This window comes from Ailuropoda melanoleuca, chromosome 10 (assembly GCF_002007445.2).
Source record: "Ailuropoda melanoleuca isolate Jingjing chromosome 10, ASM200744v2, whole genome shotgun sequence".
NCBI classification, from domain to species: domain Eukaryota; kingdom Metazoa; phylum Chordata; class Mammalia; order Carnivora; family Ursidae; genus Ailuropoda; species Ailuropoda melanoleuca.
This window is the reverse complement of record NC_048227.1, coordinates 2,877,311-2,897,460: the sequence shown is the minus strand read 5'-3', so window position 1 is coordinate 2,897,460 and position 20,150 is coordinate 2,877,311. Positions and strand designations below refer to the sequence as shown.

Genomic DNA, 20,150 nt, shown 5'->3' with positions numbered 1-20,150 from the left:
CCAGCCTTGTAGCTTTCCCTGCTGAGGCCCCGACATGTGAGTGGATCCATGGTCGCCCCCTCTGCTCCCAGCCACCAGCCCAGCCCGAGTGGATCCATGGTTGCTCCCTCTGCTCCCAGCCACCAGCCCAGCCCAGCCACCAGTGGACTGAGGAGCCACCCATCCAGGCCCGCAGCGCCGTGACATACAAGAAAACGCTGCTTGTCTTAAACCTCCAACTGTCTCAGGGAGAGGGAAGAAAAGTACTTGGGTGACTGGGAGGAGACTCTGAAGTACTTGGCTTTTTCTCCCAGAAGCCACGTTCTCGGGGATAGAGGAATGCATTGCTCTCTGCAGGCTTCGTTCTGGGGACTCGAGGGCCCCGTTACTGACTCTAGAATTCCATAAAACGTTCCCATCCAACACTGTGATATTCTCTAGATAAGACCACACTTCTAAAAATTGGCATTTTGCGTAAATTAAATTAAGCAATGATTTCCTAGTGTTCTAAGGGGACGTCTTGCATGTCTCTGCTTCGCTTTGGTGCAACATAACGGGCATGCTGAGAGGCTCGTGCTCTCCTGGGTCGGGCTGTTCATCCTCACGTCAGCGCGTCTCCTTGCCCACCAAGGCCTCAGCAAAACACTCCGCAGGGAGCTGGGCTGACCTAGTCAGGAAGGCAGTTCCGTCCTCTCTTCTCATTACCTGGGGTCATGTAAAATCAGGAGGTAAGAAGGGCTCCGCCTATTGCATCCTTGCACCAAAGCTCACGGAGCCGGATGCACGGTTCTTCCCAAAGTCCCAGGAAGGAGGTTCTGGAGCCTGATTTTTTTTCTCTTGCCCACCCAAGCGTCATCCAAAAAATCACCAGTCGTCCTAGCCATCCTTTAGCTTTTTGTCGCCCTAATTATTGTCATTGGAAATGACTCATACACATATGGACGATGGAATTAAAAATTTCCTAGAGTGAGAGAAAGAGCTACAGCCAGAAAATTCTTGTCAACAGTGTTTCCCAGAGAGGCTGAAAGGCCTTAATTACCAAGGGCCATGGAACCCTTCTCTTGTGAGGAAAGGCCAGGGCCTCGCTCCTGGGTGGGACTTCTGCGCAGTCTTCACAGGAGAGCTTAGGGAAGCAAGGATCTCCCGCTGCTCCAAATAAGGCCTCCAGGGACATTTTTCTCCCCAGATAATTAGCATTTAAAGTGTGGTTCTTTCCTTGTCCCTAACTGAAGAGACAGGTGTTACGCTCTTTTGTGGTTTTCATTGCTCAAAAAAAAAAAAATCCATTTTTTCTAGATAATTCCCCCTGCACTGATTCTAGGATGCTGTCTTGAATTGAACACAGCTGAAATCCTGTCTTCCTCTCACAGCCAAGGAAGAGGAGCTCTGTTGTGAGCTCCCAGCACCCACAGGCACCCAACAACTACAGTGCATGGACGGAGAAACCACACGAGCAGTTTTATAAACAGGAATTGATCCGTTACAGGAAAGTCTGGGGCCAGGATAAAGCAGAGGCCGAAGGTGGGACTTCTTGGAGTGGCCCCGGAGGAGGCACCGCACGGCAGGGAGGCCCCGTCAGGTGCCTCCGATGGGTTATACCAGCACCAGAGTTACTGATGTCTGTCAATTCTTCGTTGTTATCAACCACGGTTCACAGCCACCGAAAAATTTACAACTGTTAAATTACATTTGAAAACTTTACCTACGCATTGCGTATCGCTAAGTGGAGGAAGCCAATCGAAAAAAGGCTTCATACTGTGTGATTCCAACTAGAGTTCATTCTGGAAAAAGCAAAACTATGGGGGTAGTCCATCAGTGGCTGTCAGGGGAGGGGACAGAGGGAGACAGGCAGAGCAAAGAGGATTTTTAGGGCAGTGGAACTATTGCATATGGTGTCATAATGGACACATGTCATTACACTTTTGTCAAAACCCACAGGGCATACGACACCGAGAGTGAACCCCCATGTGAACTACGGATTGTGGGTGCCAGTGACATGTCACTGGAGTTCATGGACTGTCACAGATGCACCCCTCTGCTGGGGGATGCTGATGGTGGGGGGTGCTGTGCTGGAGATGGATGCGGGGTACACGGGAAATCTTTGCACCCTCCGCTCTGTTTTGCTGTGAACTTAAAACCGCTCTAAAAAATAAAGTCTATTTAAAACACAAAACTAGCCGTGGCTTTGCCAGACGCTTTCTGAATCCAGTCCTTGTCCCCACTCTCCTTGGAACACCTGCAGGGAGGTCCCCAGGCAGCAAAGCACACGGCGCCCTCCCCGACATCCCCTCAGGCCCATCCTCTCAAGTTCACTTTTACGTTCATTGCAAGTTGCTTATTATCAGTGGATTTTGTTGTTGCTGCTAAGTGTGTATGGATTTTTTTTTTCAATTAATTTGCCAGCATTTCCATCCAGTCATACATAGAGGGCGTGTGAGATTATTCTTATTTCCTGGTGTTAGGTGCTCCCCAGTAAAAAATGATTTTTTAAAATTTCCTTCTTCCTTTTTCCCTTCCTCTCTTCCTGGCTAGTCATGCAAATTCAGCAAGATCTGATTCTTGATGGATTTCAAAATGAATCCTTGGTTTTAGAAATATAAAAATGTTTTAAAATAATAAGCTTCCTAAATAAATCAACTCATTAAAGAGGACTACAGAGTTTTACGGCCTCAAATAATTCACTTTTTGAAATATTTGGGATCAGAGAGTACATAATTAATATTTATAGGTCATGAATTTTTCAGAATTTTAGGTGTTTAATCAAATAGAAATGAAGTGTCAATATTGCCTAGTGCATGCTTCCTTTTTTGGGATTTTTCAACTCAATTCATTTGAAAAACTTAAGAATGCACGCAACCAAAACTTTTTGAAAAGTTGATTTCTGAAGTCATTAAGGCCCACAGTCCACTGTATGTGCTTTATATTTAAATATAAAAATGTCTATTTAAAATATTTATGTCTGTATTATTGATTCTATTTTGTATCTATAGAGAAAACTTACCCAGCATAATGAACAACTTTCTGATTAAAGGGAGTCATCGGGGACGCTGGGTGACTCAGTTGGTTAAGTGTCTGTCTTTGGCTCAGGTCATGATCCCAGGGTCCTGGGATCAAGCCCTGCATTGGGCTCCTTGCTCAGTGGGGAGTCTCTTCTCCCTCTACCCTCACCCCCCTGCTTGTGCTCTCTCTAATAAGTAAATAAAATATTTTAAAAAACCACCCAAAATAAAGGGAGTCATCGGGTACACCAAGTCAGATAGTAAAAAAATTTTCTACCCAGGGAATGTTATGGAGATGATCTGAAGTTGAGATTTGCGTGCTCAGATCTTCTTCTTCAGCCTAAAGTCAGTATTTGATGGCAAAGGAATCGGTTGAAGTGAGGATGCCAGGCAGATCATGCCAGCACTGATCCTACCCAGAAAAGACTAGAAGTGGGAAGTTGGCTGCAGCTACAAAATCAGAAGGAAGGCTATTTGTGAGTTTGGTTACAACTGTATCAGATCGAGCACAAGAAGCTGGTTACAACGTCCTGCTCTTGGGAGCTAAGGCCAACACTCGAAACATTCATCTTGCAGACCAGTGGGGTACGGCAGATAGGACAGGTGCCCCTCTGGAATAACACTGTGAGGAGCTGTGTGGATGACATGTCAGACCACCAGGGACAAACTTAGTCGGAAGATTATTAAAGCAAAACGTTCCAATTGACTCCTCCAAAAGAAATGCTGAGGATGTTACCTATGTTGCAAAAACGCACACCTGTGTTAGACTGAGCATCCTGTTCGTGACACATTTCCTGTATCATCTCTACGGGGGCTCAGGTGATACACCCAGAAGGAAGCGAGGAGGCCAGGAGAGCGCAGGAGAAGACGCTCTGCAAGAGGGCAGCTGGCGAGGCCTCGCTGAGCCCTTCCAGTTATCCTCACCTGAGGCCTAGGGACTGGGTTTTTCCATGCCCACAGCAGCACCACTAGCCACAGGCTGGCCTGGGGCGGGGGCTGGCTGAGGCAGAGGGCAGTTCCTGGGGGGGGGGGTCACAGCAGTGAGCCCTAAGCAGGCCCTGTGCCAGTGCTGGGGATGGACGGGCCCCCAGAGCCACTGTGGGACGGGGGCACCGAAGTCTACCCCACACAGACACACTAGGAAGGAGGAAATGGCCAAAAGCTAAATGGATATTGGGAATAAATAAGGTGTCAAAGAACACAGTTGTAAGTTTTGTATACCAAAGCCAACAGAACGATATAAAGATTCTACTGCAAAATTCAATCTGAAAAGCCTCAGATTCAAGAAATCCATTGTTTTATTCACAGAGAAGTTCTCCTCTGTAAGAGGTGGCCTGTGGCCTCAGACTCCTCATTAAATGATGCTATAGGAATGGTAAATCTAATAATATCCAAGATGTTTTTTTGTTGCTGTTTTGTGAAAGACAAAAAAAAATGGCATCCTTTTTGACAAAAGAATTTCTTTTGAGGGATTGAAGATAATGCTACATGTCAGGTGAGGTTAGAATGATCAGTATTTATCCACCTGTGATGGAGACTTTTCAGATTTAATGATCTGGACTAAGTTTGTCTCTGGGCCACCTGACATGCGTTCTAATAGCATTACTTGAAAATGGGAACTTCTGTTTCCTATTTTTTTTTTAAGATTTATTTATTTATTTTAGAGAGAGAGAGTGAGCATGCATGCGCATGAGCTGGGGGCGAGGGGCAGAGGGAGAGGGAGAGAATCCACAAGCAGACTCCCTGCTGAGCAGGGAGCCCAATGTGGGGCTCCATCCCAGGACCCTGGGATCACGACTGAACCGGAGGCAGACGCTTAACCGACTGAGCCACTCACGCATCCCTCTAACTGACATTTTCTGAGCACCTGAGTGGTTGAGAACTACCGAGACCCTGTGGAGGCATCCTGACCCCAACGGGGTCAAAGCAGATAGTCAGCTTCATTATGGAGTTAACTGTGCACTCGTGATACTAGGATCGATTTTATAATTCTAAGGAGTCACTGTTTGAACTCTGAAGGCAAAATATTAAGACTGACAACAGCATCTGTATAGATTCATAGAAACACCCATTATTTTGAAATACTTGATATGAAAAACATTTGCTCAGAATCCAAACCATTCACTTCATCACAAAAAAAGTTCAACATTATGTCTGTGAAGGAAATAAAAGGAAGAGCTGTTAACCTAAAGGAACATTATACCCATAAAATGCCATTTAAGGAGGTTGAATTATTCACATTCCAGTTAATGGCAAGGAAGAAGTTTCTCCTAATGGGGAGAAAGGTAATAAATAATCTTCAAACATGTGACCAGCTACTTGTGCAAATACTTTCTCGTCAATGGTAACTTCCACGTATTTGAAGAGGTTAAAAGTCTGCACACTGTCTGAACAGACCCATCTCAAGAATAAACCCAGATATTGAAACCATGATGTTCACCAGTCAAGGTCAAGTATCTCACTATACATCTTGAGAGTTTTGATCGGGAAGGTTTATACAAATTCAGCATATAATCGTTTCTGTTACATTCTCCAAAGGTGACCAATGAGGCTTAAAAACAATACTGTTATGAATCCATGAACTGAAATGTATTTGAAGCATTTTACTTCATTGCAGTTATTAGCGGTATTGATTTTAATAGGTTTCCATCTTTAACTAGTGGGAGTCTCTCCAGGTGGGCATGAGTCTTTCTGACAAACCCTCCCTGGTGTTTGGTAGTTTCTTTGCTTTTGAGAGGCTAAGATCTTGCAGGCTCATCTTATACATTACCTGCTAGAAACCTGACCTGGAATCATCCATTTACTTATCCAAGAAAGCCTGTTTATTTTTGTGGTTACTGAGAAGCTCAGTGCTACTGGGTTGGTTCCGATTTCTAGACCTTTAAAAAAAATTTTTTTTAAGATAAAATCATTATACTCTAATTCAAATTCAGAGTTTCAACTTTGGCAAAAATCTCAGTTCCCAATAACATCAACAAGATAATACCTTATTTGCTTTACCTCATAACTCTTATGCAATTGCCTAAAAATGTAAACCCAACACCATCACTACCACATGACTGCTGAAAACAGTTTTAGGACTTTTCTCCCCCCCCCCCAACAGTTTTTGTTTTTGTGCCTGGAGGATATCCTGCTAGGGACACATGGTCAAATGATCATGGTCTAAAGTGACTTGAAGTAATCGCTTTCTGTTTGGGTGTGCCAATTCGATATATGCTTATACTTATTTTTAAAAATTTTGCCTTCGATTTTTTTAGAATTTTAAAAAAGATTTTATTTATTTATTTGAGAGAGTGAGAGAGGGAAAACACAGAGGGAGAGTGACAGGGAGAAGCAGACTCCCCACTGAGCAGGGAGCCCAACGCGGGACTCGATTCCAGGACCCTGAGATCATGACTTGAGCTGAAGGGAGATGATTAACTGACTGAGCCACAAAGGTGCCCCTAGAATTTCTTTATAAATATCTTAAGGTTAACTTAGTTCCGTAAACAAATAAAGTAGATACACATCTCAAAGTTGAAGAAAAGCCTGATTTCTGTTTCGTGCTCCCCTTCTCCCTGCAGGGGCTGTTCTAGGGATGCCCATGTTCCTTCCTGACAGCTGTGTTATGGTTTACGAGCCAGGCTTTGTCCCCCACAGGACCTTGGTGATGGACATTTCGGTAGGTCTGGTTCTCATGGAACTTCCAGGGCTGCGATGGACAGTCTCCTGTATGGGCCTCCCATCTTCCCACATGTTGGTAAGTGTCTCATTGGAATAAGTTCCTACAGGTTGGAGGGTTAGACAGTTTAGCCAGTTATTAGCATCAGAAGTTCTATCAGTTTTGGGTAGAACATGAAAAGGAATTAGTGATATTTTAAATGAGATAGATAATTTTCATTTTGAAATATGTGAAACTTACAAATAATTTGAAATTATATAAAGACTTTTTCCCAAAACCGTTTGATTGTGAGCTACCAAGGTACACCGCTCACCCCCCAAAATCCGTGGCATGTAATTCGCAGAAACGAGGACGTTCACCACGTGACCACAATGCAGCCACAGAACCCAGAACGTCAGAACTGCATCTAATCTGCAGTTTCTCCTGTTTCTCCTGTAGGCTCTGTGGCAGTGAGGAACCCACTTAGATTCTGTGCTGCTTTTAATTTCATGTCCCTTCAGTCTTCCCCCTGGAGCTGTTGCTCAATTCTTCCTTGACTTCCACGGCTGGGGTGTTTCGGGATATTCCAGGCTACTCTGTTGTGTAGCTTGTCCCCCTGTTTGTGTCTGATGTTGCTTCTTGACTAGGCTCCAGCTGCACGTCTTAGGGAGGAGTTCAGAGGTGGTGCTCTGTTCTTTGGGGGGGTTCCTCTCTGTGGTGCACGATTTGGACCCATCCCATTGCTGGGGGAGTTCCCTTTCACCCCCTGCTGCCAGGTTTCCCCTCTGCAGAGTTATCCCCTTCCCCTTGTCAGTCGCATGCATTTTGGGAGGAGATACCTGGAGACCCTGGGTGCCCACTCCTCATCGGACGTCCTCCTGCTGATGGTGGCATCCAGCGACTTGCACTGATGGACCTATCAGCATTTGTACCGTGTTGCTTTCCCAGTAGCAGTGAAGGAGCGTGCCCGTTTCAAGCCTCATCACAGAGTGTCAAATTTTCACATTTTTGCCAAAATGATAGGTGAGAAATGGTGTCTCCGTGTAGCTTCACTTTGTGCTCCTCTTATTATCGGCGAAAGTGAGCATCCTTTCGTGTGTCCAAGGGGCATTTGCTCTTGTGTTAATTCTCTTTTCTTATTTCTTAACTTCTCTCTTTTGCTTACTGGTCTTTTACTTCTCTATTTTAGAAACGCTTCATATAGAGTTTAAGGAACAGCTAATAAAACAATTTGTCTGGGATATAATTTGTCTGCTGTTTATCTTTTCACCCCTTTCTTTTTTTTTTTTTTGCATACAGAATCTTTTAGCTATTTAAACATTTTATGTAGTCAAATTTACCAATTCTTTTCATTTACTGCTTCTAGATTTTAAATGAGAGAGAAATTTTCCCCACTTCCAGGTTATAGGGGAATTCGCTGGTTTTTTTTCTTTTTTTTCCCTAGTACTTCTTCTTTTTAATATGGATCTCCCTGACCCATTTGGAATGCATCCTTGAATACGGTGTCAGGCATGGGTCCAGCTTCATCTTTTCCCATAGAGGAATCCACTTACTTCAATATTATTTTTCAAAAAGTCTGTCTTTGGTTAGTTACACGAGACACCGCTTTCACTGTTACTGGATTTCCAGATGGAACTGAGTCCATTTCTGGATTTCCTACTCTGTTCCGTTCACCTTCCCTTCCCGAACCCATACTGCACTCTTTTAATTACAGAGCTTGGTAATATATTTTCATTCCTAAAGGACGAGTCCGCCCTCATTGCTCATCCCATTCAGGATTTCCCTGGCCATTTTTGTTCATTTTTTTCTGGATGAACTTTTAAAATGAACTTCTCTAGCTAGGGAAAAGATTCTGATACTGCTTTTATTGAAACCATGGGACATTTCTAAATTAAGGTGGGGAGCACCACGATCACTGTGACGGTAAGCCTCCTCACCCAAGAACATGGTGAGACTCTCCGTCCGTTTGTGTCTATTTTTATGACTTTCATAAATGTTGGCAGTTGGCCATTTCTTGTTACGTTCACCCCCAGATTTCTTTTCCGATGTTATTCTGCTGTTGTAAGCGGGGTCTTCTCTCTGATTGTAACTTCTAGCTGTGTTTTGTCTGTGCTCACGGAGTCTCCTGTTTTCCTATGTTGGATTTTGTAAGGGGCTAGTTTGACAAATCTCTTATCGTTGACAGTAGTTTCTCTGTGGGCTCTTTTAGAGTTTCCAGATACCAAATCTTACTGTCTGCAAGTAGAGATAGTTTTAGTACTTCCTCTTTGGCCCTAGTGCCTCTGATTGCTTTCTCTTGTCTACGCTTTGGAGAACAATTCCCCTGCGACATTCGAGGGTGGAGACGGTGGGCTGCCCTTCGGTCCTCGTTAGGGAGCACCTGTGGTGCTTTCTCATTACGTGAACACAGAAAACGGACTCGGGGACTGAGGTACCTGTGCCGTTTATCATACTGAGTAGATATGTATGAATTCCTGTTTTATGACATCTTTTTACCATGGAGGAGTGTTGAATATTGTCAAACCGCATTCTTGGATTAAACCCCACTTGGAGACGATCTAGTACTTTTTCACAGGCTGTTGAGTTTTGTTTGATAATTTGGGGGCATTTTTGCATCAATATCCATAGAATGAAACGCCAGTTTGTAACTTGGCTTCTTTGATATGCTCTGTGCATTCTCTGGAATCGTCTGGGATTTTTCGTGGCATGAGACAAGCTCGATTTTCACAAATACTCCCCGTCCCCTTGTAGAACAAGGTGCATTCTCTCTTGCCAGGGTTCACAGTTGATACGGAAGTTCTACCTGGTTGATCACATCATTTAGGTATTCTGTACTGTGACTGGTTTTACTCTCTGTCTACAGCTGCCTGGGGCTGAGACACGTTAATGTCTCCTTTCGTTAGTGTCTCTCTGTTCCCTTTGCATGTGCAGTTTCTGCTTTACACAGGTTGCCACTGTGTTCCTGGGTCCGTGAATGGATATTGTTACTTCACAGTGAACTGCAGCTTCTGGGATTATAATGTCTGTCTTTTTTTTTTTTTTAAATATATGGGATCTATGGTTCAGAAATCAAGATTAAGTCCCCTGCTTTCCTTTATTCGTATTTGTCTGTGTACCTTTTCTACATCTCTTTACTTTTTACCTTTGTAAATCTCTTCCTTTTGGGTATCTTGTGTCTTGAGTATCATGGTAGATTTTGCTTTGCCAGCCAATCTGGGAACCTTTTAGTTTTTCTAGGCTAGTTAAGTGCACTGCATTTATTGATATAACCAATGAATCTGGCTTCAGTTCTGTATACTGCACGTCACACACACGTTACATGCATGTTATAATTACATACATGCTTATTGCTACGTCTCTGGGTGTACGCTTCACCACGTGGTCTGCTTTATTTTCTCTCTTTTTGGATATGCTTTGGAAATTGGGAAGGTTTGTATTTTTGTTCGAATACACACACAGTAATGTGTTTACATAGCTAAGTGCTCTTTTTTGATACAATCTATTGGTTCCCTACTACAGGCAACATCTCAATGAGCTTGCAAACTTGCATTCCTTCCTCCCTGGAAACACGGTGATGTGATCCCACGAACTGATGATACAGTAAAACACACCAGTTCAATATAGAAGGATTATTCTAATGTGCTGGAAGGCTTCTTATTTTGGCTTCAGATTTTCAGTTACACACAGAGATGCCAGCTTTATCTCTGGTGAGGGCATGCTAATGCGTAAGTCCATAAGCATGTGTATACGTCTATGTGAGTATGCATGTGTGTGCACACACATATATGTGCGTGTGCATGCATGTGTGTGTATGTGTGCATGTATGCATACGTGTACTGGGGCCCACTCTGATCAGATCAGGTCCTTCCTTTGTGTTTACGACATGGTGAATATAGGTTTGTGGGTCCTGCCTTCATGGAGCTTAGAGTCTAGTGGGGTAAGCAGACATTTGTAATTCCATGTAAGAAGTGCTACTAGGAAGGTCAACGCAGATTTCCCTCAGGAAGACTCTATGGATGAGACCATTCCGGAGCCGAATCTTTAAGTGTAAGTAGGAATCACGAGGTGAAAATGTGGTTGGAAAATTATTGCCTGAGCAGTGCCTGACACTGTAGCTAGGCATGGACACAGACTCAAGGGCATGCACTCAACTCAACAACATGGGTCTGTTCTATGACCTGATGATAACCAGAGCTCTGATACAGAATGTACCCTCTGTGCAGCTTCCTGGAGGCCACGGCCAGACCAGGCACCCTGCTGATGGTGTAGATCGGGTTGTGTGGACTGGAGGAGGACATGCAGGGGCACTCCGAGGCTGTGGGTGACAAGGCTGTAGGGTTCACCCACAGCACCCAGACGGGTAGCCCCTCAGCTCCTGTGGGCACCGCTTCTCAGAGCTTCTCAGCCACAGTGTTTCTGCTCCCTAGGTCACCCTGCACCTCAGCTATGCCTGGTAAAAGGGCTTTTCCTCATGCTCCGCTCAAACCTCGCCTTCCACGACTTGTGCCCGGTGACCCCCCGTCTGTCTCCTGGGGAAACTGTCCCTCGCACATATTAGACTATTTGAAAATCACAAAAATGTCCAGTTAGGCTTTACTCCAACTGGCCAAAGAGACATGCTGTTTCTCTGTTTCCCGTACGGCAGGATTTAGGGAGCACTGCCCATTCTGTCCTGCTTTCCTCCTGTGAGAAGCCTTGGTTCACACACGGCCCCTCACAGTGAGGCACCTGGAGCTGAGCTCAGCGCCCCAGGTGGCATCCAGCCAAGACCTGATTCCACGGGATTGTGATCTGGCTTGATCTGGAAATGTGTGGTCTGCACCGGAGATTAAGACTGTGGTCAACAGGTCTCTTCGGGTCCATGCTCACAAGCCTCTTTCCTCACTTCTCTACCAGGAACGCGTACTGCTATTTACAACCCACGGAATCTGAGATGATGCCGGGCGAGCACTTTTCCTGCGCTATTTTCTGCAGCTGAAAGAGTGTCTCTCAGGCGAGCGCTCAAACAATATTATGCAGACTCTGCAAAGCGTACGTGCACCACCCTTGAGTAAATTCTAGGTCATCGTTACCATTCGTCTGTGACTCAGTCTACGTAAATGGCAGAATTGGCTTATGGTCATTGTTAATCTAAAGGAAGCGGCACTGACCACAGGGCTATCCGGCGTTGTGGAGATGCACAACACGTCAGACAAGGTGAACGAAGTGACGCTGTAGGAATTCACGGGGCCTCCTGGGACAGGGGCCATGGGTGTCCAGGCCTCTGTGCTAGGACAATGATTGCCTTCTGCACACTGTTTTTTACCTCCATCGGACAGGGGCAAACCCAGGCTGACAGTGCAGGGCAGCCCCCTGACGATGCTGTGAAATCAGCTGAACTTAGTACGGGATGAAATTACAACGTTTCGCCCCACACAATTTTTATCCAGTAAAGTAGCACTGTCTTATCTGTTGCAGATAAACCCAGAAAGTCAGCGTGCTGCTGCAGAAACGGTCATCTCCTGTGGCCCTCAAGGACGCCGGGGGGCAGCGTGGCATGGGCCGTTCAGGACCCACCTTGCCTGGGAGACAGTCCCGTCACTGCGGACCTGTTTGCCGGGGATGGATCTGCTGTCCGGGCAGCAGCTCCTGGAGGGGCCCCCTGCTGTGCTGCGCTGGGGCGCTTGGGTCTTTATGTCTTCACCGCAACTGCGCACTCTGTTTTTCATTAGCCTTAAAGTAGATGATCTCGAATATTAAGGACTGCAGCGTCTATCCAGAGCTTAGTGGGGATTCATGGGCATCCAGCTCTCCAGGCAATCCTACAGAATTAAATGTCTCTGCCTTTCAAATAGGGGAGAAGCAAGCTCATTATTTGGAAGAATTACTGGCTCCACATTGCTGCATGGATGTATATATTATAATTTGTGTGTTGGGTGTCATCGTTAATTCCAGATCGTTACAGGCTGCGGATGAGTTCTTGTGTTGTGATGGCTCTTGCGGTTTTGATACACCTGAATGTTCTCACTGCATTAAACATTCCTAACACATTATTAGGATAACAAATCTTGGACAAATAAACTCAAGTATCTTTTTTTAATGGCCTGAATAAAAAAAATACTTTAAAACTTTAAAAGCGTTGTGCAGCCGTTTCTGAACTTATTTTCTCCAATGTTTTTGCCAGGCATCGGGAAGAAAACATTTGCGACTGGTTTTTAGGCTAGGGAGGGACAGCGTGTGGGGGCACAGCGGGCGGGCACTGGGCTTTCCTTGGAGGTTCTGAGACAAGAAGAAGCAGGAGGGAAGGGGGGGGCGTCATGCTGAATATGGAGATGAAATTGGCATAGCGTTGGAGACTGAAGAAGAAACGAGAAGCATCTGTCTTTAATCAGACATCTATTTATGCCGTGTTTATATCTCAGGCATTGTGCTTGGATTTGGGGATACACATACAAATCAGACAGATCGGACACAGCCCCCACCCTTGAAGAGTTCCCAGGCTTGTAGGGAAGACCAGTCTGTACATGACAAAATAATACGCTGGTCACAGCATCTTAAGACTGGTGTGATTTCTCCTTGTGTCTTCCTGTGGTAGCTGCAGGGCAGGTCTAACTCTGGGAAGCCCTCCTCGATCATGAGGTCATCTGCACAAATCTGGGTGCTGGAACCCTCCTCCAGCCCCCAGATCATATCTCTGCCCAGGACGGTCATCCCTCTCACACCCCACTCAGAACCTTGTTTGATCTTTTATCGTGGGTTTCAGTGGTGTCTCCATTGTGAACCCTGAAGCATCCTACAGGCCAGTGGGATCCTCTTCTGAAAGGGTTGTCACATCAGCTGAACCAAGTGCCCTGTGTTGCTTGAATTCAGTTTTCTTCAAACTGTAGGTCACAAATGCATTAGCAGACCAGGAAATCCATTTAGTGGTCACAGCCAGTGTTTGTGAAAGAATGGGAGAATGAAACAGAATGAAATAGGATAGAAAATATCAAAGAACGTCACACAGTGTAAGGGTGACTATTCTATGAATCTTTTGTTTCAGCTGCGTGTGTGTGTGTGTGTGTGTACTGGGTTTCAATGTCAAATAGATTTCCTATTGTACACTGCAGTCCAAATTATCCACAACTACTGCAAATCCACCTGCCGTGTGAACAGAAGTAAGATGAGATCTTGCTTCTTTTCTATCCTATATTCAAGCTGCACTGGAAATCTGGAAGTAATTTCTGTCCATGTTTGATACATGCAGAATGAAAAAAGCACAAATTCCAGCATTTTCCAGCTATGTGACTTTGGGCAAGTTAGTTACCTCTTGGAGCTCCCATTTTTCTCTGTGAAGTAGGAACAGTGACGCCTCTCTCTCACGACTGCCAGGGGGATGACCAAGGTGAGGCATGGCGTGTTCGTGCATAGCAGAGGCCTGTGAAAACTCGTATAGAGTGGCTTCCTCCAAAATGCTAGTTCCCTATCCTTTCCTTTTCTTTCCTGAAAATTCTAAAAGACTGAATCGAGCCCATTCCTGATGGAACATCCCACATCGTTTTCTACAGTTCTTACTTCATGTTGTAGGTGATTCTGGGAGAATCTGCAACATTATCCTATTCTGTAGGCACAGCCCGAGCTCTAGGAAGTCTTAAGGATTGAGAAACAAATCTTTTGTGCAATGTCATTTATGCCACATTGAGAATTTCCCAAGAGGAGATCCGAATGGAGCTTGAAAACAGAGTGTTCATTTATAATCCTTACTTTAGAAAACCTTTCAAAGCCCAAGTGAACATTTAGGAGCTTTTACTAATGTTTTAGAAATGTGGATAACCAAATGTTTTTTCCATCTCTCTTTAAATATGAAATATTTCTCTTTCATTAGAAGGTAATGTTCTGAAACCAGAATAAATCATTATAGCACAAAAATACCTGTTACAGAAAGAAAAATGATAAAGAAATAAAACCAGGAAAAAATTAAAACCTTGGTGTGCTCAAAATGATGATTTATAGTATAATTTGTCTTTCGGCCCTTTATGGAAACACCAACATCTGCATCTTTGTGAACACGGTTAAGAAATGGATGGAAGTTTGCTCGTCTACACGGGCATACTTTAGGATCTGGCGGTCATCTCTCACACTCATGCTCCAGCAGGATTCTCCACTCAGGCTCGCCTGAGAATTCCACGGTCACACTGCGTCTGCATGGGGCTCTCACGGGGAGTTGAACCATTTTTAACAAAACCTGAATTTGGGAACCAAACACTGCATCAGCGCTGGATTTCGACCCTTCATCGCTTGAAACGACTACAGTGCTCTCCTCCTCCTAAATGATAGGAAAGCTGCTGACGTCGACATTGGCAGTAAGAAAAATGCTTGTAATTATACGGGGCATTTAGTTATGCAGAACTTACGCGCCATGGCTTTTTCCACTCGCAACCAAAAGCATATTGATTTCCACAGCGTCTTGAAAGAAATTCCTGAGTCAATTTAAGTTATTTTCCATTTCATTTTGGGTAATCACCATGGAAATTTGATGAGCGGGTTCCATGTGCGCTGAATTTTAGGCCGCAGCTCCTGTAGCAGGAGGGGCCTTTCCTCTCATCCCCTTGGAAAGTTCATGTGGCTGGGAGTGTCTTAGAGTTTCGCTGCTCGATTTGTAAGTTAATACATTGCATTTTAAAACGCCTAGAGCAAAAAAGGTCATGGAGGCATGGCTAAGAAGATCTATTCAATGGGATTGGTGGACAGGATAATGTCAGAAAGGTGGATGAGGAGGGCGTACGAAGGGGGAGTATGGTGGTGAGAAAGTTTATATTAAAGAATCCCCACGTGTCCAAGGTGTTAGCCCATGCTGAGAATGCAAAGAACCCAAGTAGACAAACCAGACGCTTTAAATAGATCCCAACAATAAATGGGATTGAAAGGAAAAATGGCCATGTGACAGGTGAATAGTAGGTTCAAATTACTTCAGGGACCGATAGCCCATGGTGTTGAACTCAAGGTACGGATGTCTTGCTTATCATCCTTCGGGAGCTTCCGTGAAGGAAATACACTTGAGAGCCAACCTGTGTGCCCAGGAGCAGGTGGGCGCTCCCTGCCCCCGGGGCCAACGCTTGCCCATCACTCCATGTCTGCTGTGGGCACCAGCACGGGCTACCTGTGCATGCTTGGCTCTGTCCCCCAGGCTGAGGCTGGGACGTTCCTGAGTTCTCTTTGAGAATGACCGGCCACCGTGTCACCCACTGCCTCATGGTGGCGGGAGCCTCACCAGCTCTCCCTGGCGTTCCGATGCTTTCTCAAGAGGAGCTAAATCCTGACTTTAATAAGCCAGGACAAATTACATCTCATTTCCCCTGATGGATCGGGCTTGCTGCTTGGCTGAAGGGAGGAGGAAAAATCAGGCGGGCTGGCCGGAAGCTTTATTCTTCCCGAAGCCCGGGTGCTTCCTACTGTTCCCATGGTGTCCTGACAGACTCCAGAATTATGTGCATATACGTTCCAATAATTTTCCAAATTAGGCTGACAAATAATTAATTTTATGAGTTATTCTCTTCCCCTCTAATATACAGGCACTGAAATCATTCTCTCTCCAGCTTGCAAGGGCCAGCTCAGTCCTACAGTCTTTGTCAACATGCAGCACTAGCAGCCGTGGGGCACCCCAAGTCCATGGGGAGGAGCCCCCAGTGTCCACAAGCATATTCAGCTGGTGCCCAAACAGACTCGAGCTGAAGGCCTGAGACCAAGGGCCCAAGGAGCCGTGGGGCTTGTGTCTGCTAATTCTAATGTGGGCGATTCTGAAGGATCATGAGGCGTTCTTCATGCAGCCAGACATGAGACAGAGGTCATATGATTTTACGTCTAGAAATTGCATATCCTCTGCATTTGACTCCTTAGCAGGAGTCACTGTAGAAAGCGTGGCAGAAACTGCTAGCTGCCCTCTACTATCCGTCCCCTCTTCCTTTCTTAGCAACCGGCAGAAATGTATCCGGCCAAAAGAGCACCTTTTTAGGCTTTCCAGCACAGAGATATTCAATGAATTGTAAGCATAAATCAGCAGCAGATGGAAAGTTCTTCAAGGATGAGCATACTTGCATAGTTGGTTACAAGGCGTAACCTTGTGCTTTCTTCCTTTTAGAATGTGGGCATGACAGCTGGCATTCCAGGAGCCAGCCTGTAGCCATGAGGCAAATGTTAAAGATGGTAAAGCAAAAAGAAGGATCCTGACTCTCTGGTGACCATGGAGCTGCCTGGGGACCCTGTGCAGCCCAAGGCCCACTCTTGATGGCAGAAAATAAAAACTCCCCTCCGTTGTGTTTCAGCTGTTACTCTGGGTCTTTTCTCGCAGCTGGACTCCATTTTCAACCACTACAGACCATGGAACCCCAACTCCTCTGCTGCGGTCCCACCACGTAGATCCCAATAAAGCCACTTTTCACATCGATGGCAGGTTCCTCTGAGTCTCTCTGCTGGCGAGCCTTTGAAGCACGCTCGTCACACCGATTTGGGAACAGAGGGGATGCGACTGCGCCCAAGCAAGGTTGGCTTCGTTAAGTAGTTCTTCTGTCACAAATGTTAGCCTCCCCTCCCAGGCTAGGCTGCAAGTCCCTAAGATTGACAGCGTGTCTGGTGTCTTCCCCACTCTCGGTGCCGTGGCCCATCACGTGACCTTGAGCACACAGTAGGTGCTCACATCACCTCTTGAGATTGTCCTATCAGCAAAGAGATTGAGCCCGTCTCTCTCGGTACAGCTGCCACTGCAGAAACATTCAGATACAAAGGAGATGCCAGGCGTTGCCCCGGAAGGACAGACGGGGACAATAGCAGCAACCAGGTATTTGTGTAGGAGCTCAGGGCTTTCTAGGCCTTGACCTCGTCTTGTCTCACATCTGCCCGCGAAGCAGTCAGGGCAGTTTACAGATTGTAATTTTACAATGGGAAACTTGCGGCTCACGGAGGTTGATGTGTTTCTCGAAGGCAGGTAAGTAGTAACTATGGAGTCAGGCCTTGATGGACTAGCAAGAAAGGGCTGTTTCTGGACAGATGTGAGCGAGCGTGTGTGGGAAGACAGCTCACAAACTCTTGCTCTCCATCATCGTCTCCCTAAATTATTCATGGCCCCTGCTGTTGCCATTTTTCTTCCTAATGCCTCACCTTCTAATCAGATCATTTTTTATCTGGTTTATTCCGCCCCTGTTCCAGACCAGGTCTCCCGTCCCCACTCCCCAGTTCTTCTCAACCGAACGTCTAAATCCTCTCTTATGTGTATCCTGTCTTGGGTGGGGATGTTGACTCAGGGACAGAATTTACCAGCTGGTTCCCCTTTGCAAAGCCGTGGGGTGGTCGGCCAGGAGGCTCCCGAGGAGCAGGGCTGGACCCGCACAGTGTGAGCACACGGCGTGTGTGGGGCCAGCTGCCTCCCCTGCACATGCACCCCTTCTGACACCTGTCAAGCACCACAGCCACGCCCAAGGGACAGTATCCCAATGCTGTGGTCAACAAGGGTCTCATCTTTGATTTCTCCTGGGGCTCAGGCTTGCTCCTCAAACAAAGGAGGGTCAGGGTGGGCGGTGCTTCCTGGTGAAGACTCAGAGTCTGTAGCAAGGCTGAGAAGCTCTGCGGAGTGACCAAGGGACGGGTGTAGCAACAGGTGTACGGCAGGGTCTGGAAACAGTGGGAAAAGACCCACTGCATTCCAGAAGCACGGGGTCCTTGCCCCAGGGTGTTACAGTCACGTGAGTGCACAGGAAAAGTCAAAAACACAGCTAGAGGAGAGGGGAGGACAAGACGTCCATGTTTCCTACGCCTATACTGGTTAGGAGGGAGCAACGTCAAAGCAGAAATGCCTGCATGGAGGGAAGATGTGAATTATGACCACTCCCCTGGGTGCCCCTGAGACCTGCAGGGGCTCCGGGCTGGGGGCCCCAACACCAGCCATCCAACGACCAGACAAAGGAAGATGACCCAGCTGCATAAGCTGAGACACGGATAGGGAAACTACACACAGGGCATTATTCAGGGATGTCAGCTCATCAAGAGTTTAAAAAAACCATACTGGCACAGAGAGCTAACAGAAGTCGGGTTCTCACCTAGCGGAGGAAAGCAAATCCTTGCACCGAACGGAAGCATCCGGAAGATCGTCCGACCCAGAGGTGGGAGTCCCCACACCCACCACTTCCGCCTAGCCCTACGCCCTGGCGTTTCAGACCAGCTAAGCTCCCGCTGGCCAGCGTTCAGTTCCCTTGTGAGGGCTGCAGGCAAAACCTGCCCTGTTCCAGCCGGCGCCCAGACAGCAGTCCGCAGAGGTGCTGGACCCCCCGGCTTTCACGCCCAGTCCCATGCACAAGGCATCGCGCTCCTGGGGCAGGCTGTTGCAAGGCTCTCGGACAGAACAGAGTAAAGCTAGTTTAAAAATGATGAAGCACCGCCCAAACATACCGGCCTGCTCTTCTCGTGGCCAGTGTCAGAGCTACAGGGAACCCATCAATTCATGGCCAAATCATTGCCCTTCAGCCTGGAGTCACTGTGGTCACTGGGGCTCCCTGTCAGCTCACCTGCACACCCACCAACAGGTTCGTCCTCCTCACACAGCATTTTGCTCCTGTTGCTCACTGGTCTCAACCTTCAATGGCTCCCCAGTGCCAACCGAGTCAAAGCCAAACTCTAAGGCCACAAGCCCTCCTCGGCGAGGTGGAGATGTGCTTCCCCGCGCCCCCCACAGGATTCAGATGCACCAGTACTAAAATGAAGCAGTCGTAGTTAATAGTAATAGGGGATTGTTAATAGCAACATTCATTATTTTAAGTATTTCCAAATTTATTGTTATTAAGTAGACGAATTAAAGCAAACATTAATTGTCCAGGTGCTCAGCTGTCTGCATTTTCCCATGAGTAATCAAGCCTCACGTGCGGATGAGCGGGTCCTTCCTGGCTGTCTTGCATTTTAAATATTCCTGCCAGTGAAATATTTCCCTGTGGAAGCAGAACTGACTGTACTTCATTTATAAAGGAGGCTTTATGGACTCACGGATGATGACAGACAGCCGATCGATAAGGGTGATGATAACAGTATGTAATATCAAGGAACATTAGGTCTCTGGCATGATTTGGGGAGAGAAGTGGGCAGTTAGAAACCTTATCATTTGAAAAAGGTCAAGGCCTGGTGGTAATAAAAATGCCTAAGCAAATAATCTCACACCTGTGAGTCGGCAGAGGCTAAAAGTGCTTAATGAAAGGAGTTGTCGATTTTGTGGGGCAATTGCTTCCTTGGACCAGGATCGGGGTGATGTGGGCACACGCAGCCGCTCCAACACGGTCCATTTATTCCTGCCGAGCGTACCAACAGGGAAACGTGTTTCTCAACACCAGCTCTTCCTGCAGCTGAGAACCAGGTCTTCCAGAACACAGGGTGGGAATCAGCCTTAAAATGATGGGGTTGGGGTGTAGCCTACATTCTGCCTGGCCATTTTGGGGAGGGTGGGCGCAGGGAGGGGTTTTTACCGATTTAGTAAATTGTCTGGCTTGTGTAACTGAAAAAGAAAACCAAAAAAAAAAAAAAAAAAAAAAAAAAAAAAA

The 20,150-nt window shown here is 46.3% G+C and overlaps 1 protein-coding gene across 7 annotated transcripts in view; it reads right to left on the bottom strand.

The window, feature by feature from the left end:
• SDK1 (sidekick cell adhesion molecule 1) overlaps window positions 1-20,150 on the bottom strand; it is an 867,584-nt gene that overhangs the window by 171,973 nt on the left and 675,461 nt on the right. The gene's annotated exons all lie outside the window — the stretch shown is intronic.